Source organism: Gavia stellata, chromosome 3 (genome assembly GCF_030936135.1).
Source record: "Gavia stellata isolate bGavSte3 chromosome 3, bGavSte3.hap2, whole genome shotgun sequence".
Lineage (NCBI taxonomy): Eukaryota > Metazoa > Chordata > Aves > Gaviiformes > Gaviidae > Gavia > Gavia stellata.
In genome coordinates this window covers 30,348,663-30,359,464 of record NC_082596.1, presented here as the reverse complement: position 1 = coordinate 30,359,464, position 10,802 = coordinate 30,348,663, and positions in this window count along the sequence as shown.

Sequence of the window (10,802 nt, the reverse complement as noted above, 5' to 3'; positions counted from 1 at the left end):
ATGACCCTTGACGCTTGCCTTATTCCATGCTAAAGAGCTTTCAGTTAAGAGAAATAATTGTTTTCAGCATAAAAACATATTTTTCAGTAGTTGTTTTCAGCATCATCCATATCTTGCTCTGAGCTGCACCAGTTAATGCACAAGGCATTCTTGGAAATATATGAAAGCACTCTTTTGGTATTTTATACTCACACAAAATATGAAAGGATAGAAAATTGCTTCATAACCATTGATAAAGAACTAAGCTTTTAACTTCTTAAAACAATGGACAGGTGAAACAGAGGTCTGTTCTGAAAATTGTATTCACCAAGTTATATGTAGTTAAAACTATGGAATGGGGGAAGAGCTGTTTCTGTTTGTGTCACAACTGGTTGTCCATATTAAAAGACTGATTTGCATTTTAATGTTGCGGCAGTCAAAGTGTCATGGATATATCTTGATATATCCTGAATATTTATTTTCTCCATGTATGCAAGTGGCTTTTCTGTGTAAAAAGGGTGTTAAGATAGCAAGAGTTCTTAATCTTTTTAGTGTTTTTTTGAGGCAGATTCTCACTTCATGTACAAATATAATTGATCCTGCTGTCAATGAGATTTGTGCATAAATATCTGAAACCACAGTTTGACTCTCCTGATCAAAATGCAGTTGACCAGGGTGTTCTTGTCTCTTGTTTTGGCATAAAGAACCATGAAACAGGATTGTAAGCCTATACTTGAAATAACAGTATTTCTGCATTAAAAAAATCCAACAATAATAAATATATTTACCTAAGAATTTTTGTTCTGTATGTTTTTTCCAATTTTAGAAACATACAAACATAACAGAATTTTAAAGAAAGACTTGTCAATGTCCTCTGTAATACACCTTCATGGAAATGGATGTTGTATGGTATCTTTTTCAGATGTTTGTTTGAACTACAAGACTACTGATAATATTTCATGTGACTGCAAACAAGGAAATAGCCTCTTAAACATGCTACATCATTGACACATCCATATCTATTCTTTTAGTGAGACCACCCTATTCTGACAATGGCTTTCTTGTAACGTCGCATGAATCAACTCCTTCGCAAGTTGATTGCACAGTGGAAAAGTTCAGTCTGTGCCTAAAAGCATTAATCTGAAGGGTAGTTTACATTGAGCTCTGGAAATACAAAGCAGCTGCTGCTCCAGCAGTGGCTGGACTCCTAGCTGCCATGTTCTACAGCAGGAGGATGTGGTTGAGCTTGGTGATGAGATAGGGGTTATGCTCCCTGTCTCCAGGTTCCCCACTGTGAAAATTTCTGGACCATGTCCTCACTTTGCTTTCTTCCTTCAAATAGGTAGTGTTTTGGCTGGGAAATTTCATTTAGTCATTGTCAGTATTTCCCAACTGATTTCCCAAATGGATTGCATTGTGCTGTTCGTGTTTGCACTTTTCATTTGTAGACACATTGTGAAATGATTCTGTTTACATTGCACGCACATATTGCTGACTTTGACACAGATTGTCTTACATATATACTTCCACTTACTCAGATGGATGACTGACTTACACCAATAAAGCCTATGCAGGTCCCTATGTATGAAAACATATTTTTTTAAAATACTTGATTAAATGTAATTTCTTCCCAGCTGGGTCATTCCAGGACAGTTCAAAGCCTAGCTTTGTGTCTGACCACCAGTACCCAACAGAGTGTTAGCTGTAGGGACAAGAACATGCTGCTGGATTGTGCTTTATATTTCAAAGGAACGTTTAATTCATAAAGGTTTCTTTTTCTCATGAACTTCTAAGTAAATAATCAAAAGAACATCAGGAAGTATTCGGTATCTGGCGACTGATGTTGTTCTGTGACTTGCATTCCTGTTCAGAATATCATTGACCATGCAGGACAAGGTTCCGATAGAACACCCAGTGCTTCCTGCCTTCAGGTGAAAATGGCAATTTCCTGATGTGTGACAATGAGAAAACAATACTATAAACACCTTTCTATTTGTTTTTCTCCAGTCAATTCTGCAGTATATATCTGTTTGCTTATATGTTGCTTCATCAGAAAAAGGAATTTTGAAGCAAAAATTATTTTTCTAAAATGTGTAATTTGCTGTAAGTTACAAGTTATTTTATAATGTGCTTTATTAAACTAAGTTGCATATCTTAGAGCAGGCTTTATCTTTCTTGCAATTTATGATATTGCAAATCTGGAGCATGTAATCTCAGGGGGTTTTTAATGACGTGGTGGTTTCGCAGTCACACTTTGCAAAGGAGCTGTCTGGGTTCTGTAAATGAAACAAGTAAGCTTCATCCTCTAGAGCCATGTTTATTAGCTTTTAAATGTAAAGTCAAAGTAATCTCTCTAAAGAAAGTGTAATTTGACTTTTTCATGCAGTTGGTATCATATCATCTGTATTTATAATTAGTAAAAGGTGGACTAAATTAGGCTCAGGACTGTGTTGACTCAGTTGCAGATAGGAGGAAGTGTGTGAATATGGGTTTGGGCGGTTGTTTTACAAACCCCCTCCCAGTTTAACGGACTGTCTGAAGTAATGATGACAGATCGAGAAAACTGGTTCAGCAAGCATCAGGGAAAAAATGGAAAGTGTAGGAGTAGAAGGAAAACAAAAAGCCAGATAATGGGGGGGCACTTCAGGGGCACTGTAAATTGAGCTGTAAGCTGAAAATATGAGGATATTAGGGAGAGTTTTGAAGGCAGCAAGGGGGAAATGTGGGGTGCTGTGAGTCAGCATTGAGAATGAGTTCATGTCTAATGCAATTTTCTTTTCTGTCTGGCTGTGTTCATTGTTATTTTACAGAGGTTCCCCCTTGCTTTTACCTTGCAGCTTTCTGTAAGTACAAAAAAAATTAATCAGTGGTATGACTGAATTCAGGTTACTGCAGGTCACTGTAGTAATAACATCCCACACATCTTTCTTTCTTCTGCCTGCACATTTCCACTGTGGTGCGTAGTTCTATGCCCAGAGAGAGCAGGGAGCCCTGGGTTCAGACGTCCCTGGTAAAAAGGGAATACATAAAATTTTCACCTGGATGTGGTAGAAAGCAATGAGTTACTACTAAATTTGACTTTATATACCATGACCATATGCCTGACTATACTTGGTGATATCAGTGCTAATTAGGAGCAGTCACTCTGAAACAGAAATGCAGACATGAGACATACAACCACATTGCACGGCTCATTGACAGTCTCTTCTCCAAGTCACTTTTCATCTGCTGCAGATGTCAAAAATAATTCGACTTGGCCTCGCTCTGTGGTGCTGTGAGTGTTCCTGAAACTTGAAACATGTTAAAGGGATGGCTGTACCTGCGTCTACGTCACTGGCAGTCTTGACCATGAGTAATAAGGTGTGTGTGGAATGAAATCGCAGGTGACGTAGCACCAGGGATGATTATGCTCATCAACAATGAAGATGAATTACTGTGGTGGGTTGACCCTGGCTGGATGCCAGGTGCCCACCAAGCCACTCTGTCACTCCCCCTCCTCAGCTGGACAGGGGAGAAAAAATACAACAGAAGTCTCATGGGTCAAGATAAGCACAGGCAGATCACTCACCAATTACTGTCATGGGCAAAACAGACTCGACTCAGGGAAATTAATTTAATTTATTACCAGTCAAATCAGAGTAGGGTAATGAGAAATAAAACCAAATCTTAAAACACCTTCTCCCTACCCCTTCCTTCTTCCCAGGCTCAACTTCACTCCTGATTTTCTCTACCCCCTCCCCCCTGAGTGGCTCAGGGGGACAGGGAATAGGGATTTCAGTCAGTTCATCACACGTTGTCTCTGCCGCTCCTTCCTCCTCACACTCTTCCCCTGCTCCAGCGTGAGGTCCCTCCCACAGGAGACAGTTCCCACAAACTTCTCCAACATGAGTCCTTCCCACAGGCTACAGTTCTTCACGAACTGCTCCAGCATGGGTCCTTTCCACGGGGTGCAGTCCTTCAGGAACAGACTGCTCCAGCGTGGGTCCCCCACGGGGTCACAAGTCCTGCCAGCAAACTGCTCCAGCGTGGGCTCCTCTCTCCACAGGACCACAGGACCTGCCAGGAGCCTGCTCCAGTGTGGGCTTCCCATGGGGGTCACAGCCTCCCTCAGGCACATCCACCTGCTCCGGCGTGGGGTCCTCCATGGGCTGCAGGTGGAGATCTGCTCCACGGTGGACCTCCATGGGCTGCATGGGCACAGCCTGCCTCACCATGGTCTTCACCACGGGCTGCAGGGGAATCTCTGCTCCAGCGCCTGGAGCACCTCCTCCCCCTCCTTCTTCACTGACCTTGGTGTCTGCAGAGTTGTTTCTCTCACATATTCTCACTCCTCTCTTCTCTGGCTGCTGTTGCAAAGTTGTTTTTCCCCCTTCTTAAATCTGTTATCCCAGAGGCACTACCACTGTCGCTGATGGGCCAGCAGCATGTCAATCTTGGAGAGAAGAGGCAGGCAACTTTCTTGACCCTAGGAATCATGGTGTACATATAACACTGGAGGATAAGAGGCAACTGGATATATCAGTCTCAGCAGAGCCTTCTGCTTTACTTCTTTTCACAGGCTAGGCTTTAGATTACTTAGCAGCACCTATGTTAAGTGTTGAATCTTGGCATGGAGGCCACACTCAAATTTCTGATGAACCAAATGCTGCTCAACAGCCTGTGAACCATCACTGATATAAAGGTCCTCTGTTTTTATCATTGGATTTAGGTTAATCTTTCGGTTTCAGGAAGGGATTAAGCTCTTTTCTCTCTCCCTCACACCATAAACTTGCCAAGTAAGTTCAGGAGAGCATTTAATTCCGTTTCACAGTAAGTTTTACAATAAGTGTTGTACTCTTAATGAATCAGAAACCTGACATGGACTTCAAAAGGACAGCTTTTGGCCTCTGACCTAAGAACAGCTTTGATCATACATGCCTGATCACAGGATTGTAAGTTTTTTCAGCAAGATGAAAATTCAGTGCCTCAACTCCTAAGACACAGAAGTGGCCTTGCAACAAATGGTACGTATCCCAAAATAAACTTAAAACTTGTTTCTTCCTTTCTTCAAGAGGTGATTCTCGAAGGCTGTCTGGCTAATTTGTGTAAATTCTTGAACAGGGTATGAGCAGCTGCAGATGGTGTCCAGTGTGGTCCAATCTGATAGCAAAGGAAAGCACATAGTTATGGTCTGAAAACCAGCACCGTATTTGGTCAGATCCATCCCATCAGTAGCAGGAGTGCTATTCCAGATACCCAAACATTTAAGGAGATCTATAACTCTGTCTAAGAAGATATGGACTGAAATACTAGTCTTTGCTAATTGAAGAGACAATTGTATAACTTAATGATACTGTAATTGCTGAGAACACTGTATGGAAGAAAGAAGGACCAGGTTGTCAGCCCACCTAATCAGAGAGAACTTTATGATTCCGTAAATGTAAATTCTGATTTCTGCCATCAACTTTGCTATTGTGAAGTGTTGCTTCTGACTTTCAGATAATGGTCTGCCGGATTTCTCTGATAAAATATGTGAAGGTAATTCCTTTTATTTCTTTGTTTTAGTAAAGGCTGCTGAAAACCAATTCTTCCGTAAGAAAAACAGGGAGGATTAAAATAGTTCCCCTCAAGGCTCTCACTAATCACAGCTTCAAAAGCATCGACAAAAGCCCTGACTGTCAGAGAGTAAAACCATTTTGCACATCTGATATGCCACAGACTTATGCTGTCATCATAGGGGAGCTTTCTACCCTTAGTTAGAACTAGGGGTTCTCAGAGGTGCCTGACACTGATTAGGGTAACGATCCCACTTGGGATCTCTGTAGGTTGGGTAGGGTTTTCTGTTACGAAATCTGACAAGCCTGGAAGTGCTCAAATCAACTTCCAAACATCAGCAGCAGAGGCTCACAGTCATTTTTACTCATCGAGATTTGACATTAGTACAAAAAAATCTACTGCAAAAGACATAATGATACTTCTACTCATTAAAACTCTATTCCTTTATTATGCATTCCAGTTACGTACTGGCTTATGGTTCCCCAGATGTTTAAAGTCTGCTAGCGAGGGAGCTCTGAAACATAATTCAAATAAAATGGTGCTGATACTATAGAAAACCATGAAAATATGAGGATTGCAGGTAGTCTTCATATAATCCAGACATCGGAACAGTATTTGTGTATGAGTAGACTGTGCTTCCAGTAGTTTATTCAAAAGTATTTTACTGTAGAATTAATGAGTAGTGTAGCTTCTACTATGTCCCCAAATTTCCCCGTTTATTCAGTGCATTATTTAGCAACACAAATTGATATGTGAGTGAATAATCACCCCAAAGGAATAGACAGACCCTCATCACTGAGCAGTCAACCTTCCAAGTGTATAAATAGTAACAGATACTTCTTTTCTTTTTTCTGTGACATTAAGGATGTGTCTACTTTAGTCATGTACTTTGCATTAGCTCCGTATCAGCTCCTACTGATTCACACTACTTGCTGATGTAGACATTGCATAAAAGCCCAGTCACGGAACAGAAAGCTGTTGTGTTACAGAATCATAGAATCTATGGGATTTAGGTTGGGAAAGACCTTTAAGATCATCAAGTCCAACCGTTAACCTAACACTGCTAAGTTCACCACTAAACCATGTCCCCAAGCACCTCATCCACACGTCTTCTAAACACCTCCAGGGATGGTGACTCCACCACTTCCCTGGGCAGCCTGTTCCAATGCTTGACAACCCTTTCAGTGAAGAAGTTTTTCCTAATAGCCAATCTAAACCTCCCCTGGCGCAACTTGAGGCCATTTCCTCTTGTCCTATCACTTGTCACTTGGGAGAAGAGACCAGCACCCACCTCTCTACAACCTCCTTTCAGGTAGTTGTAGAGAGCGCTAAGGTCTCCCCTTGGCCTCTTTTTCTGCAGGCTAAACAACTCCAGTTCCCTCAGCTGCTCCTCAGAAGACTTGTGCTCCAAACCCCTCACCACCTTCATTGCCCTTCTCTGGTGATGCTCCAGCACCTCAGTCTCTTTCTTGTAGTGAGGGGCCCAAAACGGAACACAGTACTTGAGGTGTGCCCTCACCAGTGCTGACTACAAAGGTACAATCACCTCCCTGCTCCTGCTGGCCACACTATTTCTGATACAGGCCAGGATGCCATTGGTCTTCTTGGCCACCTGGGCACACTGCTGGCTCATATTCAGCCGGCTGTCAATCAACACCCCCAGGTCCTTTTCTTGCCAGGCAGCTTTCCAGGCACTTGCCCCCAAGCCTGTAGCATTGCATGGGGTTGTTGTGACCAAAGTGCAGGACTCGGCACTTGGCCTTGTTGAAACTCATACAATTGGCCTTGGCCCATTGATTCAACCTGTCCAGATCCCTCTGCAGAGCCTTCCGACCCTCCAGCAGATCAACACTCCCGCCCAACTTGGTGTCGTCTGCAAACTTACTGAGGGTGTACTTGATCCCCTCATCCTGGTCATTGATAAAGATATTAAACAGAACTGGCCCCAACACTGAGTCCTGGGGAACACCACTTGTGACCGGCCGCCAACTGGATTTAACGCCATTCACCACAACCCTTTGAGCTTGGCCATCCAGTCAGTTTTCTACCCAGCAAAGAGCATGCCCATCCAAGCCACGAGCAGCCAGTTTCTCCAGGAGAATGCTGTGGGAAATGGTGTCAAAGGCTTTACTAAAATCTAGGTAGACTATATCCACAGCCTTTCCCTCGTCCACTAAGCGGGTCACCTTGTCATAGAAGGAGATCTGGTTAGTGTTAAACTATGTTGAAACACATGGAAAAAGAAGATAATTCCTCATCTAAAAAAACCCCATCAAATCATGGTATGTTTAAAATGAGAGACAACAAAGACATGAAAGAAGACAATCGGCAATGTTAGCCATCAGAGCAGGCTGTGGAATCAGAAAATAAAAGCCTATCTGGCTTTGGTTTTGAAAGCATCATGGAAAAAGACAGTTTTAAGGACCTTTCTGAGTCGCTTTTGTAGAGCTTCTCCCAAGCATGAAGGGATGCTTAAATTCAAACTTGCTTGAAAATGTAAATGGACACTTGCTCATCAGAGACAAGAGCTGGCACTTTGATTCCCAGTTTCAGCTAACAGGTCAGGAGAAAGAAGTCTGCGAAAGACCTTAAAACTCAAAGCAAGTTGTGTGTGTTTAATGTGACAGAGAAGACATTTGGGTTTCAAAGAGGTGGTGACACAATCTAAAAGACAGAACAAGAAAACCATCTTAGAAAACAGCGGAAAGACTGTGTTTGCCAGTGCTGGAGGAAAGGGCAGCAATGAGGGTGTGAGACACTGAGAGCCTCAATTAATTTTTAGCTGGTTGGATGAAGAGGGTCTACGCCTGGTATCTTAACAGAAGCTGGAAAGATTTACATGTAGCTTGGATGAGGCCTGGATCATAGGCCTGAATTATTATTGGTAACTGGTATTAGCCCTCTTGTCCAAGTGAAGAAGGGTGTTAAAAGACCGTTTTTCCCATGGTGACCTTGAAGTTCATAGTCAGGAATCTGTGAAAAGGCCAAGATATTTGATTGGTCTGAAGACATGTCTATGTGAAGATTATACATCTAAATGGATATTTATAGGTAATATTGGATTTGCATATATGAGAAATGTGTAAGGGAGAAGGAAAGGGAAGGGAAAAAGGCTAGAGAGTTCAATGAAGCCCTTACAGAAGCTGGAGCAGATAAAGAGCATCCTCCAAGTGACAAGTTATAGGAGATCTCTTACTGAGAACTAACAAACACAAGTTAAATCCTATGGTTTTCTGCATAGTCCTATTTTTATTTATTTATTGATTTGGTAGTTTTGCAATGAAAAAGACACGTTCGTCTGTTTTTTTCTTCTGAATAAGTCCTTTGGGAAGCATAGACAGTGTGTACTTCAAAAATATATAGATACATACCAGCAATACTCGACAATGACACATCCAAGAAATGCTAGGTGGGAAATAAGGAAAATGTGTTCAATATAAATATGGAAAAGAGCCATGATGTTTGTAGGAAAGTTTTTAGAACTATATATACCTTCTTTACACTCAGGGTACCAACAGAAAAATAATTCTTAGATCAACCATGTTGCCCAGAAATTATAGTAACAGACCTTTACATTATCTTTCTTCTTTTTGGATGTCCAAAATTGTCTGGTCATTGTATACAATTCTCCAGGGGAAAAAAAATCGTGTGGAAGAAGACCGTAAGGAACACTGCTTCTCTTGCTGACATAGTACTTACTGTTTTTGAAGAGGAAGCAGAGCACTTAACTTCTACAAATCTTAGCTAAGGCAGTATTCACTGCTGCACATTAACCCATTTTTATCTTATCTTTGATTTACTTTAACTCATGAGAGGCAAATATTTCCTCATCTGTAGATGTGCTGCCAGGTTAAGACTTTTCTCCTATTGTCACGCTGATAATGCTAATACTGTCTTCTGACAGCAACTCTGAGTCTCTAGGTCATATTGGACTTTCTTATGACAACATTTCTTTATTTTTATAAGAATGAACTTCAGGTGTTTGAATATTCTTGTGTTCTGGGCCCAAGGTTGAACATCAGCTCTAGGCTTCCAGAGCCAAGATCATCGTATCTCAGGAGAGAAAAAATGTCAGTCTGATGAAAGCTCACAGTAGATGTATCCAGAGTTTTTATAATCAAATAGCTCAGGTAAAATTTCCATTCTTGGGTTGTTTTTTTTTTTTCTACTTAGGCTGTGCCTGAATGTTTAAAAAAAGATACTGATTCAGATTCCCATTCCTGGGTGAAGATTTGAATTTCAGTGCAAATTAATTACTTCAATAAAACTGTAATAGTCTTGGAGTTTCGGATGTTAAATGTTGTCATGTCTTGTGTGTATGTAATGGTTGTACAATGGAATTCCTATAATGTATTGAACTGATTCATTTTACAGGTGAATATGGATCACTGGTGCTGTGTTTATTTTAGTCTTATGTTAATAGATTTTCTCTGCCAGTACAGGTGTTTTACTCACCAGGGTGTGTCTGGTGCATGACAACATAGTGCTAAGCATGTGAATTTTCACTTGCCTAATTAAACTGAGAGTAGTCTCATCAATGACCACATATATTAATGTAACAGCATCCATACTAACAGCATCTTTTAGATCCCATTAGGTCTATAATATTAAGAGCCTTATTCCAGACCTTTTGGACATTAGGGTACCCCTCACCATGTCACAGAAATGAGCAAAAAGCAAGGAGATACGCAGTCAGACATCTCCCAGGTAGTTACTGTGGAAAGCTACCAACACTTCTGCAGACAGGCTCTGCAGAACCAGACTTGAGCTCTTTTTGCTCTGGCAGATAATCCAGAAAGTATTTGGCTGTTGCTGGGGTTTCCATACATGCCAGTGATATTTTCCATAGTTTGGCACACACCTGAGTTTTTTGCTATAACCTGATACCTTGGCGTTGGCATTTCACAGTCTGACAGTGTGACATACCTCTTTCGTACTCATATACACGCTAGGTATCTTAAACAACAAAAAGTTGTAGCTTTTCTCATATGTATAGCAGCAATTTTCCATTCCCTCCTATTGTTTTCTGGGCCATGTTGTTTAAATTAAATTCACAAGTCCATATCCGTCCCCATCTTATTCAAGTGAGAAGCTCCATTGCCTTCAGCAGGGCTAATGACATTTAGGTACTGTGATGTGGGAAGATGCTATGCCCCATTAATACTTAAAATGTTGTCTATGTTTTTGTCTGTGTTCTATCCCATTAGAACATTACCTGACCTTTAGAGATAAACAGATCAGATGAGGCAGTACAACATTATCTTGTTACATCTGAACAGATACACGAA